This window comes from Pelobates fuscus, chromosome 13, assembly GCF_036172605.1.
Source record: "Pelobates fuscus isolate aPelFus1 chromosome 13, aPelFus1.pri, whole genome shotgun sequence".
NCBI classification, from domain to species: Eukaryota; Metazoa; Chordata; class Amphibia; order Anura; family Pelobatidae; genus Pelobates; species Pelobates fuscus.
Window position 1 is genome coordinate 97,197,720 of NC_086329.1, and position 13,879 is coordinate 97,211,598.

Genomic DNA, 13,879 nt, shown 5'->3' on the forward strand with positions numbered 1-13,879 from the left:
TTAGGTAATAGCCAACAGATGTGAATTTTATTCACAGCTCATGTGAGAAGTGACAAATAAAGAGAAGAGAGCACTAAACCGTTTATGCATCCCAGCAAGCTTGTTATAGACACTTTGAATGCAGTTATTGAAGGAAACAGACCAGCAGGCAAGGATTGACTGGCTTTTCTATTACTGTGTCTGTGTGGGAGATAACTTGTATCATTGATCGTAGTGTAAGACTGGTTAGGTTTAGGTTACTGCTGTGCCATGGTAGTGTGAGGATATTTACGGGGTGATAAATATTAAAATAATATTTTCATAAAAATGATCAAAAAATAATTTAATAATTTTTATTATATAAAAAAAGTATATCTTGGCACTGTTTCCCTGATTCATGATTTAAAGCTGAGAATTGCCCATTATTTTAATTCTCCTAGATCCTAGAGTAAGTTCCATTAGAAGATTTTACTTAACACATTAATCACCAATTATAAAAATATAATTTATTGTAATAATAATATTAATAATAATAATGTAACATGAGTGACAATAATCAGTGAATATTTAGGTATTACATAAGTATACAATATAGCAGTGGTTTAACAAAATATAGACGGCTAAAAGCAAGTTATCCACAAGATTTACGACCGGACATTTCACTTAGAAATCAACCTAACACAGAACACAGCATTTCACAGCAGCACAGAGTAAAGCAATAAAAACTTTGTCTGACAGTCAAATCACACCGAATTAACTCTTTCACTGCTATCTACAATCCTCATAGGCAAGATATTCTATTATATTGCGACTTTACAACTACAATAATTCTCATACCATTCACCATTCCTATGTCCATCCAATAAGAATAATTCTAACCAGGTTTACGTTTGCAGAATTTTAACTTTTCTAATCAAGATTTGTTATCCTTAATATCAGAACAAGTCAATACCTCTGGATAAAAATTTGGTATGCTAACATTTGGCTAATTTACCATTAATATATTGTTATCTTTATTCCACCTGCAGGAATTGAATTTTTATAACCTTATATTCCTTAGCTAATTATGATTTCTAATAATTGAAATCTGACCAATATTTATCCAGAGATATATTCCTGCTATTAGTAAAATTGTATTAATTTCATTAAATAAAACCAGCATAATTACCAGTTAGGTTGTAGATTTTATATCAGATGTGTAGATATGTCCCAGGAATTTTGAATGCAATTATAATGTATAGAGAATTGTATGGGAATAGAAAAGTTTTCCAGAGTTCTTAAGTTGTGTTAGTTGGAAACAAACAAACTAAAAATTAGGTGTGTCCAGCTTTGGCTCCAGATGTCAGCCCTTAGATGTTAGGTGTGATTTTGAGTGAGTCTAAGAGTGATTATTAAGTGTCAGAGTGTTTTAGAGTGAGTGTATTGAGTCCAGTCCAAGAGTCAGAGTGTAAGTATGAATCCCAGAGTCCCTCTCTCCCCTTTGTCCTTACTTTTTAAAGGAGAAAATTCTCTGCACGTCACTAGTTGATAGGACCAATAGGGAACTGTGGGCGTGTCTTCCCTACAGACTATCATGTAGATTTTGGTCAGTAGATGGCGCAATTACATCACTGAAAATTCTTGTCAGGGGGTCCATTTACCTTTTTGCATAATGGATTAACTAAATGTCGTGATGCGTTTGACATCATTTTCATTATCTCTTATGATATACATCACAGAAGCTGTCATCTTCAAAGTGTTTGGTTCACTCTTACCCAGACTTGTGACACGTTCTAACCTTAATTTCACCCTTCCTTACAATGGAACTAGTTTTTTTAGAAAGTAAAATTAATTACTTAGTGTTATCTGTCATTAGTGTCTGTCTGGTTTTCTTGTGTGAAACTGTAGTTAAGATTACACATATTCCGCTAATATTAGTAAATAGCATGACATTTCTTAATTGATATTATATCCATGAATATTCTATATTATTAACTTTATATATATATATATATATATATATATATATTTATATATGATTAATATAATATAGTAAATTATGTGTGGATATTGTGTGTGTGTGTATACATATATATATATATATATATATACATATATATATATATATATATATGTATATTTGTCTCTGGGTTGGTGCATTCAACCCCCCTGCTGTAGACATCATGCCTTATCTCTACTAAATATTTAGATACGTCGCAGTCCTTAGCTCAGACGTGAATAAATAGCGTTACAGAAAGAGACTTACTTCCTCCCAGTTTACAGACCGCACGGGCTGAGAAGAGACAGGATGCAGGCAGCTGAGCGAGAAGGAGGAGGAGAGAGAGCTCTGCAGCTTAAGACTCCCATCAGGATCAGCCAGCCCCAGGTAGTCACCTCCCTGCAACCAAAAGGTACTGAATCAGGGGGGGTGCTTAAAGGACCACTCTAGTGCCAGGAAAACATACTCGTTTTCCTGGCACTAGAGTGCCCTGAGGGTGCCCCCACCCTCAGGGTCCCACTCCCGCCCGGCTCTGGAAAGGGGTAAAAACGTACCTTTTTCCAGCGGTGGGCGGAGAGCTCTCCTCCTCCGATCCTCCTCTTCTCCTCCCCGTCGGCTGAATGCGCACGCGCGGCAAGAGCTGCGCGCGCATTCAGCCGGTCACATAGGAAAGCATTCATAATGCTTTCCTATGGACGCTTGCGTGCTCTCACTGTGATTTTCACAGTGAGAATCACGCAAGCGCCTCTAGCGGCTGTCGGTGAGACAGCCACTAGAGGAAATAGGGGAAGGCTTAACCCATTCACAAACATAGCAGTTTCTCTGAAACTGCTATGTTTATGAAAAAATGGGTTAACCCTAGAAGGACCTGGCACCCAGACCACTTCATTAAGCTGAAGTGGTCTGGGTGCCTAGAGTGGTCCTTTAACATTATGGAAGCTGCAATTTGTGTGTTTACCAGTGTGTATGTTTAGGTATGTATGTATCTGTGAGTGTCAGTGTGTATCTGTGAGTGTCAGTGTGTATCTGTGAGTGTCAGTGTGTATCTGTGTGTGTCAGTGTGCATCTGTGAGTGTCAATGTGTATCTGTGAGTGTCAATGTGTATCTGTGAGTGTCAGTGTGCATCTGTGAGTGTCAGTGTGCATCTGTGAGTGTCAGTGTGGGGTGCTTAACATTATGGAAGCTGCAATTTGTGTGTTTACCAGTGTGTATGTTTAGGTATGTATGTATCTGTGAGTGTCGGTGTGTATCTGTGAGTGTCAGGTGGTTGCAATAGGGCTAGCTGCGGCTGATAGGAATGGGCTGCCGCTCTGTTCAGACTCCCCCTCCTCCTGTTCACCGGGAGGAAGTGAACTTTAATTACTTTCTTTGCTTTCAACCTTTGGGTCAACATACATCTGTGAGCAAATATTTTCCCACATCAAGATCATTTTGAATCCGCATCGAAGATATCTCACAACTGCTCATTCAGAAATCTACGTGAAACTTAAAGTTACACAGTATGTTCCTGACATAGAGGAACTAAGCAAGGGCAGGGATCTCACAAGTTTGTTCTGTAAAAAAATGGAAACATTTTGTTGTTGTATGTTCTTTGTTATTACGTTTTTTAAAATTTTCTCAACAAGTTTAAATGTAATTAGAAATTACATTAAAAAGAAAAAGAGGGGGGGGGGCGTGGCTACCAGCGATACCGAGCGGACGTCTCTGAGCAGAGCTCCGCTCAGGCCGGGGAAATATACCCAACATAAAGCGACAAAAAGGCAGAGAATCAGCCCAAGCAAAGGATATCCCCCCACAGAGACAATGGGGCGCAAGAATAAGAAAGCTCAAGGACCGGCCGGTCCCCGCCAGCCAGATATTAGAAGCTCCTTCGAGCGGCCGACAAACATACAGGCCACGAAAATGGCGCCAGACTCGCGCCGCACACACGCGGCATCTGAGGCCTCGCAAGACGAAGAGGACTCCGTACCTTCCCCCCGGTCGGAAACACCATCTTACCTACCTGAATCGGAGGAAGATGAAACACCCTCCACAAAAGGGGACATTAAAAGACTCCTCACAGAAATGAGAAAAATATGGGGAGCAGACCTCAAGCGAGTCCAGACAGAAGTGGGGGAGGTGAGCCGAAAAGTCCAAGCACTGGAAAACCGTGAGTCAGCCAGGGAAATTGTCCTAGAGGCCAGAGACACACACCTAAAACTACTCACCTCTCAAGTGCAACAACTGAAACGCTCGGTGGCCACAATAGAGGCAAGGCACCGGAAAAATAACCTCCGCTTCAGGGGGATCCCTGAATCAGTGACTGATGAGCAGCTCCTTCCCTATGCCCACAAGCTGATAGCAAGTATGGGAGTGAGGGGTGATGCAGACAGGCAGCGGTTCTCCTCTGCAATCCGGGTGCGGAAATCGGCGGCAGCCCCAAGCGGAGCACCCAGGCACGTCATCATGGTGACACTGGATATAACCACAAGGTCAGATATAATGGCACGTTCCAGAGAAATGGGGGTAATTACAAATGAAGGACACAGGGTGGCAATATTCCCTGACATACCATTCACCGTTCTCGCAGAGAAGAGAAAGCTAGCACCTATAGCCAGGAAAATGAGAGACTCAGGAATAAGATACCGCTGGGGGTTGGAGGGTTCCCTCCTAACCGAAATAGAGGGAGACAGTATGATCCTGACATCAGAGGATGACCAAGAGCCCTTTCTGCAAAAGTTGAGGATGGCACCAACACAGGGAGTCCCCTCACCCACCAAGAGACCCGAAACAACAGAGGGTCCGACTGAGAACGACCGTACGCAGAGCAAGCCAACCAGCTTCAAAGTGAAGAGACTAATCCCAACACACAAACCCACAGAACCAGAACCACAACCATCATCAATGAAGAAAAACCAAACAAAAACGGTCACCAACAGAGACTCCCTATGGTGAACAAACCTGACCTGCTGGCCCACCAAAGATCGCCCGCTGATCCCGAGGAAAACCACAGAGGCAAATATGATGTCTATCGGGTGCCCCGCTAAGTACTGGACAGACACCCATAAGGGACAATCATAACAGAGACCTGCATAACCCTCAGACTTCCTATATACACCCCAAATTAACCTACCTAAATACACTGCATTACTAACAAATGACATCACTAACTATACTACATAAGTGTATAAATAGCATTACTACACATATAGCATCGCTAGACATGCTGCACTCTCAAACATACCGCATAACTTGCCACAAATTTATTATAGAGTTGCCAAATATGTTACATATCTACATAGACAGCAGCACTTCACAAGTCACAGTGTTAGACATACTACAGTGCTAGATAGATGGTGCTACAAAGATGATGCATAAGCACACTACTGCACTACTAATATATTGTACTACTGAATACATTGCATCACTATGTTAACTACATAACCGCATATACTGCATAAATGTACAAGTTGATATCTTCAAAATAAAAAAAATACAAATTGAAAAAAAAAAGAGAAATGAATACGATTAGTTGTTGTTAAAACTGACCTTTATTTGATGTTATCATTAATAAAACATTTAACATTCTTAACCATGCATTCTTCTGACTATATTGCCGGCACACCAAGGGACGTCAAAGTTTTACTTCGGCACACCACTACCTAAAGGTTGCCTACCCCTGGTCTAGGGCAACTCCATCAGATTTTGGAAGAGTAGGCCATTTTTGACTTTTTGCATCATCCTCAACACTTTTAATGCTGAATATCCTAAAGCCTCTAAGCACTCTTATACAATGAGATATGAAAAGAATACCATTTCTGTAATGAAGGCTGTTCCAGTCTGGTTGTTCCCTGTGTTAGCTGACTCTGAGAGTGGAAGGGAACCTTTCAGTATTCCGTTGAATTGATTACAGTCCAGATATAATAATAGACATCAGAGTGATTTTTATTTCTTTCAGTGGGTCCTTTGTATCAACTGTCAGTTCTTATTCCTTTTGCTGGGAGAGTTCTGCCTGTTGGTAAAAAGCAGAATATTAGCTGATACTCTAAGCCAATGAGCTAAGCCGTGCACTGCATATTCTAGCTGAGGAGCACTAACAGGAGTCCCTTTTTAGGAACTTTTGGCTCTCCAACATTAATCGTAGAGACAGAGAAAGGTGCCTGTGGACCCCATGTAAGTCAAAAATAGCTGCATTTTTTTTTGTTTTGTTTGTAATTTATTTTCTCTTCTGTGTCTTATCACATATGTTAATATTATCATCAGCACGGTATTTTACCGACGGGTTCTGAACTCTACTCGATGCTGTGTTTACTAGACTTGTGCACCGTGGAGAAGTTTATTGATTCTATGAAATTCCTATGATTGCACCACACGAGGCCCTAGCCAGGGCCGGTTTAACATAGGGGCTGATGGAGCTGCAGCTCCAGGCCCAGGCCCATGGAATAGGCCCATTTTTACACACTACTCTTAGGTTTGCCACCTGACTGGTATTTTACTGGCACAGCCGGTATTTGAGGCTGCCTGGCCGTGCCGGTATTGTAGTAATACCAGCAATACAAATGCAGGTATTTTTCTCAGAATAAATGGAGATTACGCTGCAATACCAGCACCGGCCAGTAGGGGTCACTGTGTGTGGAGAGAGGCAGGTATAGGAAGTTACAGCATATCCCTTCCTCTCTCTACTACTCACTGATCCATGAGGGAGCAGCAACACAGCACAGAGTCCAGACAACAGCTCTACAGTAAGTGAGGGATGGGGGGAAAGATAGTAGGGAAACATGGGGACACTGAGACACTAGGGGACACATGGGGACACTCAGACACTAGGGGACACCCAGACACTAGGACATATGGGGACACAGACACTGGGAGACCTGGGAACACAGACACTTGGGGACACTGGGACTGTAGGAGACACTGGGACACATGGGGATGCTGAGACACATGGGGACGCTGTGAGACATAGGGACATTGGGAGACACAGACATTGGGACACGGAGACACTATGTCCCAATTTCTCCCAGTGTCCCCATGTCCCCCAGCCAGTGTCCCTAGTGTCTCAGTGTCCCCAAGTCACCCAGTGTCTGTGTCCCATGTCTCTCAGTGTGCCTAGTGTCCCTATATGTCCCAGTGTCCCCATGTCTATGTCCACAACTGTCCCCATGTCTCCCAGTGTCCCCAAGTGTCTGTCTCCCAGCCAGTGTCCCCTAGTCTCCCAGTGTCCCCTAGTCTCCCAGTGTCTGTGTTCCCATGTCTCTGTGTCCCTAGTGTCTTAGTGTCCCCATGTCTCCCAGTGTCTGTGTTCCTAGTGTCTCAGTGTGCCTAGTGTCCCCATGTCTCCCAGTGTCCCTATTTGTCCCAGTGTCCCCATGTCTATGTCCACAACTGTCCCCATGTCTCCCAGTGTCCCCAGGTGTCTGTCTTCCAGCCAGTGTCCCCTAGTCTCCCAGTGTCTGTGTCCCCATTTCTCCCAGTTTCCCTAAATGTCTCAGTATCCCCATGTCTCCCAGTGTCCCCATGTCTGTGTGTTCCCAGGTCTCTCAGTGTCCCCATGTCTCTCAGTATCCCCGGGTCTCACTGTGTCCCCAGTATCCTAGTGACATGGGGACACACTGAGACATTGGGACACTGGGGGAGACTAGGGGACTGAGCGACATGGGGACACTGACACTGTGATACATAGGGACACTGAGACACTGGGTGACTTGCGAGACTGAGACACTGGGAGACAGGGAGACATTGGGAGCAATCCATCTATACAGCAGAATTAAACTGTGAGTAGTTTGTTGGTGATTTTACAGAATTTTCTCTGATGTCACTCCTTGTGATTATACAAATGATTAAGGCTGGTATTTTTTCCCAAGAAAGGTGGCAACCCTAACTACTCTTCACATACTCTTGCTTAAAGGAGCACTACAGGGTCAGGAACACAATCATGTATTTCTGACCCTATTATGTTAAAACCACCACCACCCTGGCCCCTTCTTTCCTCCCTAAGTATAGTAAAATATAACTTGTATTCAAGTCTGCAGCTGCTGGCTCTGCCTCTGAACTGACTGTTTGCTGACATCATCAGAAGTGGTGGTCTGAGCAAATTACAATACTTGCCCATAGGATTGGCTGAGACTGTTAACTAGGCAGATCAGGGGCAGAGCCAGCACAAGTCCAACATAGCCCTGGCCAATCAGCATCTCCTCATGAAGATAAATTGAATCAATGCATCTCTATGAGGAAAGTTCAGTGTCTGCATGCAGAAGGTGGAGACACTGAATGGCAGTGCTGCACACTAGGCAGTACTGCCCCAGGAAGCACCTCTAGGACCATCTAAGGAGTGGCCAGTGGAGTTATTTTCTCTGAAAAGACAGTGTTTACTGCAAAAGGCCTGAATGGAATGATTCTACTTACCAGAACAAATACAATAAGCTGTAGTTGTTCTGGTGACTACAGTGTCCCTTTAAGTTTGGAAGCTTAAGAGGGATGTATGGGAACAAAACCTGTGTGGACTGGCTGACAATAAAATTAGTTTAGGTAATGCTGTTGGTCTCTCTAACACTGTGGTATGTCCCCTCCTTTCTTCTACACTCACTACATACACATTATCTCTGTCTCAGACTGTATACCAGGAACTTCTGCCTGCTAGTAAGAAGATAAGGAGACAGGTGGACCAGCGAGTGCTAGGGGACAGTCCTTAGAAAGCATGGAGTGAGCGCATCATAAGACGCATTTATGTCAAGCTCAGAATGCTGCCTGCATAGTATGCCCTTAGTTGGCCAGCCTGCAGGATTGGCGGGCAGCCTGACATGCATTCATGCCAGGCTGTCCTTCAAATTCTTTGGACAGACATGCCCCCTTTTTGGGCATGTTCTCCCCTTTTGGCAGGTCTGGTGACGTGATTCGCACCAGTGGCCCACCCTTTTACCCCGCCCATTGACTTCCTGCTTCACTGGACACTGCTGTTAGGGGGTATGGATTTATTTGAAAGATGAAAGCATAAATTGTTTTCTTATAGCTGCATCCTATGAGTTTCCCTCCAACACCATCTCCATCAGATACATGACGCTTGAGAGGTATGACCGTTTTAGTGTTTTTGGTCGATAAGATTCTGTAAATAGGCCCATCATAATTGTCAGCACCAGGCCCACTGGGCTCTTAATCCGGCCCTGGCCCTAGCTGACATCAGGAAGGGGAGTGGAAGCAAAGCTCCTAGTGCTCCCTTCCAGGTAAGTTAAAACCTTTTGTTTTTTTGCAGGTTAGAGGGGGTAACCATTGGCGGATCCAGGGGGGGGGCAACGGGGCAATTGCCCCCCCCGAGATTCTCCCCTGCCGGCTAGTGCAGGGCTGGCATTGCCCAAGTGCCAGCCCTGCAATGTGCCTGCGGACCGGGGAGGGAGATCACTGATCTCCCTCCCCGGTCTGCAGGCACATTACTGACAGCCGACCGGAAGGGGAGGGAGAGAGGACCCGGGAGCTGTTACCAGCAGCTCCTCCGGGTCCTCCTCTCGCGAGATTTGGAGCGTTGCCGCGGTTACCACGGCAACGCTCCAAATCTCGCGAGAGTGAACTCTAGCCCTGGAGCGCGGGCTAGAGTTCACTGGAACCACTGGACCACCAGGGATTCCCCACTGGGACCACCAGGGATCCAGAAATGTCCCCCCTCCTCCTCAATAAAGGTAAGAAGGGAGGGGGGACATAAATATATTTTATTAAATACATTTTTTTTATTTTTTATTAAAAAGCCCTCCTCCCCTCCCCCCCATACACACTGCCCCCATACCCACTGCCCCACATACACTGCCCCACATACACACTGCCCCCATACACTGCCCCACATACACTGCCCCCATACACACTGCCCCACATACACACTGCCCCCATACACTGCCCCACATACACTGCCCCACATACACTGCCCCCACATACACTGCCCCACATACACTGCCCCCATACACACTGCCCCCATACACTGCCCCACATACACTGCCCCACATACACTGCCCCCATACACACTGCCCCCATACACACTGCCCCACATACACTGCCCCACATACACTGCCCCACATACACTGCCCCCATACACACTGCCCCCATACACACTGCCCCCATACACACTGCCCAACATACACTGCCCCCATACACACTGCCCAACATACACTGCCCCCATACACACACTGACCCCATACACACACTACACACACTGACCCCATAAACACACTACACACACTGACCCCATACACACACTGACCCCATACACACACTACACACACTGACCCCATACACACACTGACCCCATACACACAAACACTGTCCCCATACACACACTGTCCCCATACACACACTGTCCCCATACACACACTGTCCCCATACACACACTGACCCCATACACACACTGACCCCATACACACACTGACCCCATACACACAGTACACACACTGACCCCATACACACACTACACACACTGACCCCATACACACACTGACCCCATACACACACTACACACACTGACCCCATACACACACTGACCCCATACACACACTACACACACTGACCCCATACACACACTGACCCCATACACACACTGACCCCACACACACACTGACCCCATACATACACACACTGACCCCATACACACAAACACTGACCCCATACACACAAACACTGACCCCATACACACAAACACTGACCCCATACACACAAACACTGCCCCCATACACACACTGTCCCCATATACACACTGTCCCCATACACACACACTGTCCCCATATAAACACTGTCCCCATACACACACTGCCCCACAAACACTGTCCCATACACACACTTCCCCCTTACACACACTGACCCCATACACACACTGCCCCACAAACACTGCCCCATACACACACTTCCCCCTTACACACACTGACCCACAAACACTGCCCCACATACAAACACTACACACACTGACCCCATACACACACTGACCCCATACACACACTGCCCAACATACACTGCCCCCATACACACACTACACACACTGACCCCATACACACACTGACCCCATACACACTGCCCAACATACACTGCCCCCATACACACACTGACCCCATACACACACTACACACACTGACCCCATACACACACTACACACACTGACCCCATACACACACTACACACACTGACCCCATACACACACTACACACACTGACCCCATACACACTGACCCCATACACACACTGACCCCATACACACACTGACCCCATACACACACTGACCCCATACACACACTGACCCCATACACGCACTGACCCCATACACACAAACACTGCCCCCATACACACAAACACTGCCCCCATACACACACTGTCCCCATACACACACTGACCCCATACACGCACTGACCCCATACACACAAACACTGCCCCCATACACACACTGTCCCCATACACACACTGTCCCCATACACACACTGACCCCATACACACACTACACACACTGACCCCATACACACACTACACACACTGACCCCATACACACACTGACCCCATACACACACTACACACACTGACCCCATACACACACTGACCCCATACACACAAACACTGCCCCCATACACACACTGTCCCCATACACACACTGACCCCATACACACACTGACCCCATACACACACGTACCCCATACACACAGTACACACACTGACCCCATACACACACTACACACACTGACCCCATACACACACTACACACACTGACCCCATACACACACTACACACACTGACCCCATACACACACTGACCCCATACACACACTGACCCCACACACACACTGACCCCATACATACACACACTGACCCCATACACACAAACACTGCCCCCATACACACACTGTCCCCATATACACACTGTCCCCATATACACACTGTCCCCATACACACACACTGTCCCCATACACACACACTGTCCCCATACACACACTGCCCCACAAACACTGTCCCATTTACACACTTCCCCCTTACACACACTGACCCCATACACACACTGACCCACAAACACTGCCCCACATACAAACACTACACACACTGACCCCATACACACACTGCCCCCCATACACACACTGCCCCACAAACACTGCCCCCCATACACACACTGCCCCACAAACACTGCCCCCCATACACACACTGCCCCACAAACACTGTCCCCATACACACACTGCCCCACAAACACTGTCCCCATACAACACTGTCCCACAAACACTGTCCCCATACACATACTGCCCCGCACACACTGCACACCTATACACACACAGTGCCCTACACACACTGCTGCCCCCCCATACACACATTGCCCCAAACACACACACAGTGCCCCCCATACACACACTGCCCCACACATACATACAGTGCCCCCATACACACACTGCCCCCTAACACACACACTGCCACCCTTACGCACTCACACTCACTTCACCGCTCACACACACACTGCACCTTTCACACACACTTCACCCCTAACACACACCACTTCTCCTATGCCCTATATCCCAGCAGACCCCAGGTAAGTTGTCAAACTGTTCTTAAACGGTTCTTGACTACTTACTCTGGGGTGGGATCTTGGCACTACTGGCACCATAACTACTACACTGAGCTGTAGTGGTTATTGTGCTAGGATTATTATTTTTAAATAATCTACAAGTGCCCCTCCCGAGATCAGGCTCTGGATCCGCCACTGGGGTAAACCTAATTAATATTGTCCAGTAGGGCATTTTACACAGAAAAGGTTCTCCACTTGAGATCATTATAAAATACAATTTGTTAGTTCAAACTATTTACATTTTTGTAGTTTTTTTTTTGTTAAACATTATATTTAATACAATGTTAGGACTGATGTGTTTTAAGTGTAGTGAGATTGTATGTGAGATTCTGTATGTCTCTGTAAGTAATAGGGAGGGGAAACGACCCGGTAGGGATGAATTTTAATGTCTTAAGGGTCTAAAATTGTATGAGGTATTAAAATATGAGATTGGGTGGGCCTCTTGTTGCATATTCAATTGAACTTTGATAGCCATTGATCCAGTATATATAGTTTTGTTTTTGGTGAATTTAATATAGTAAAACTGATTTATTTTTCTATTTGAATTTGGTAGAGCAGTTGGGCTTTTGCTTTGTTTATCCCCTTTTTTATAAAATCAACAGCAGATACAGGTATGTGTGACAGTTAAGACCTGATTTTCTTAAAGGGACACTATAGTCACCTGAACAACTTTAGCTTAATGAAGCAGTTTTGGTGTATAGAACATGCCCCTGCAGCCTGACTGCTCAATCCTCTGCCATTTAGGAGTTAAATCCCTTTGTTTATGAACCCTAGTCACACCTCCCTGCATGTGACTTGCACAGCCTTCCATAAACACTTCCTGTAAAGAGAGCCCTATTTAGGCCTTCCTTATTGCAAGTTCTGTTTAATTAACATTTTCTTATCCCCTGCTATGTTAATAGCTTGCTAGACCCTGGAAGAGCCTCCTGTATGTGATTAAAGTTCAATTTAGAGATTGAGATACAATTATTTAAGGTAAATTACATCTGTTTGAAAGTGAAACCAGTTTTTTTCATGCAGGCTCTGTCAATCATAGCCAGGGAAGGTGTGGCTAGGGCTGCATAAACAGAAACAAAGTGATTTAACTCCTAAATGACAGTGAATTGAACAGTGAAATTGCAGGGGAATGATCTATACACTAAAACTGCTTTATTTAGCTAAAGTAATTTAGGTGACTATAGTGTTCCTTTAACCCCTTAAGGACACATGACATGTGTGACATGTCATGATTCCCTTTTATTCCATAAGTTTGGTCCTTAAGGGGTTAAAGCTTTTTTTTTTCTTTCTTCAACCTATATTATTAAATGTCACTATATATCTATAAAATACTAGACTGGAGTTTCACATGGAGATTTATCAACAGGAAAATCAGTCTGCACC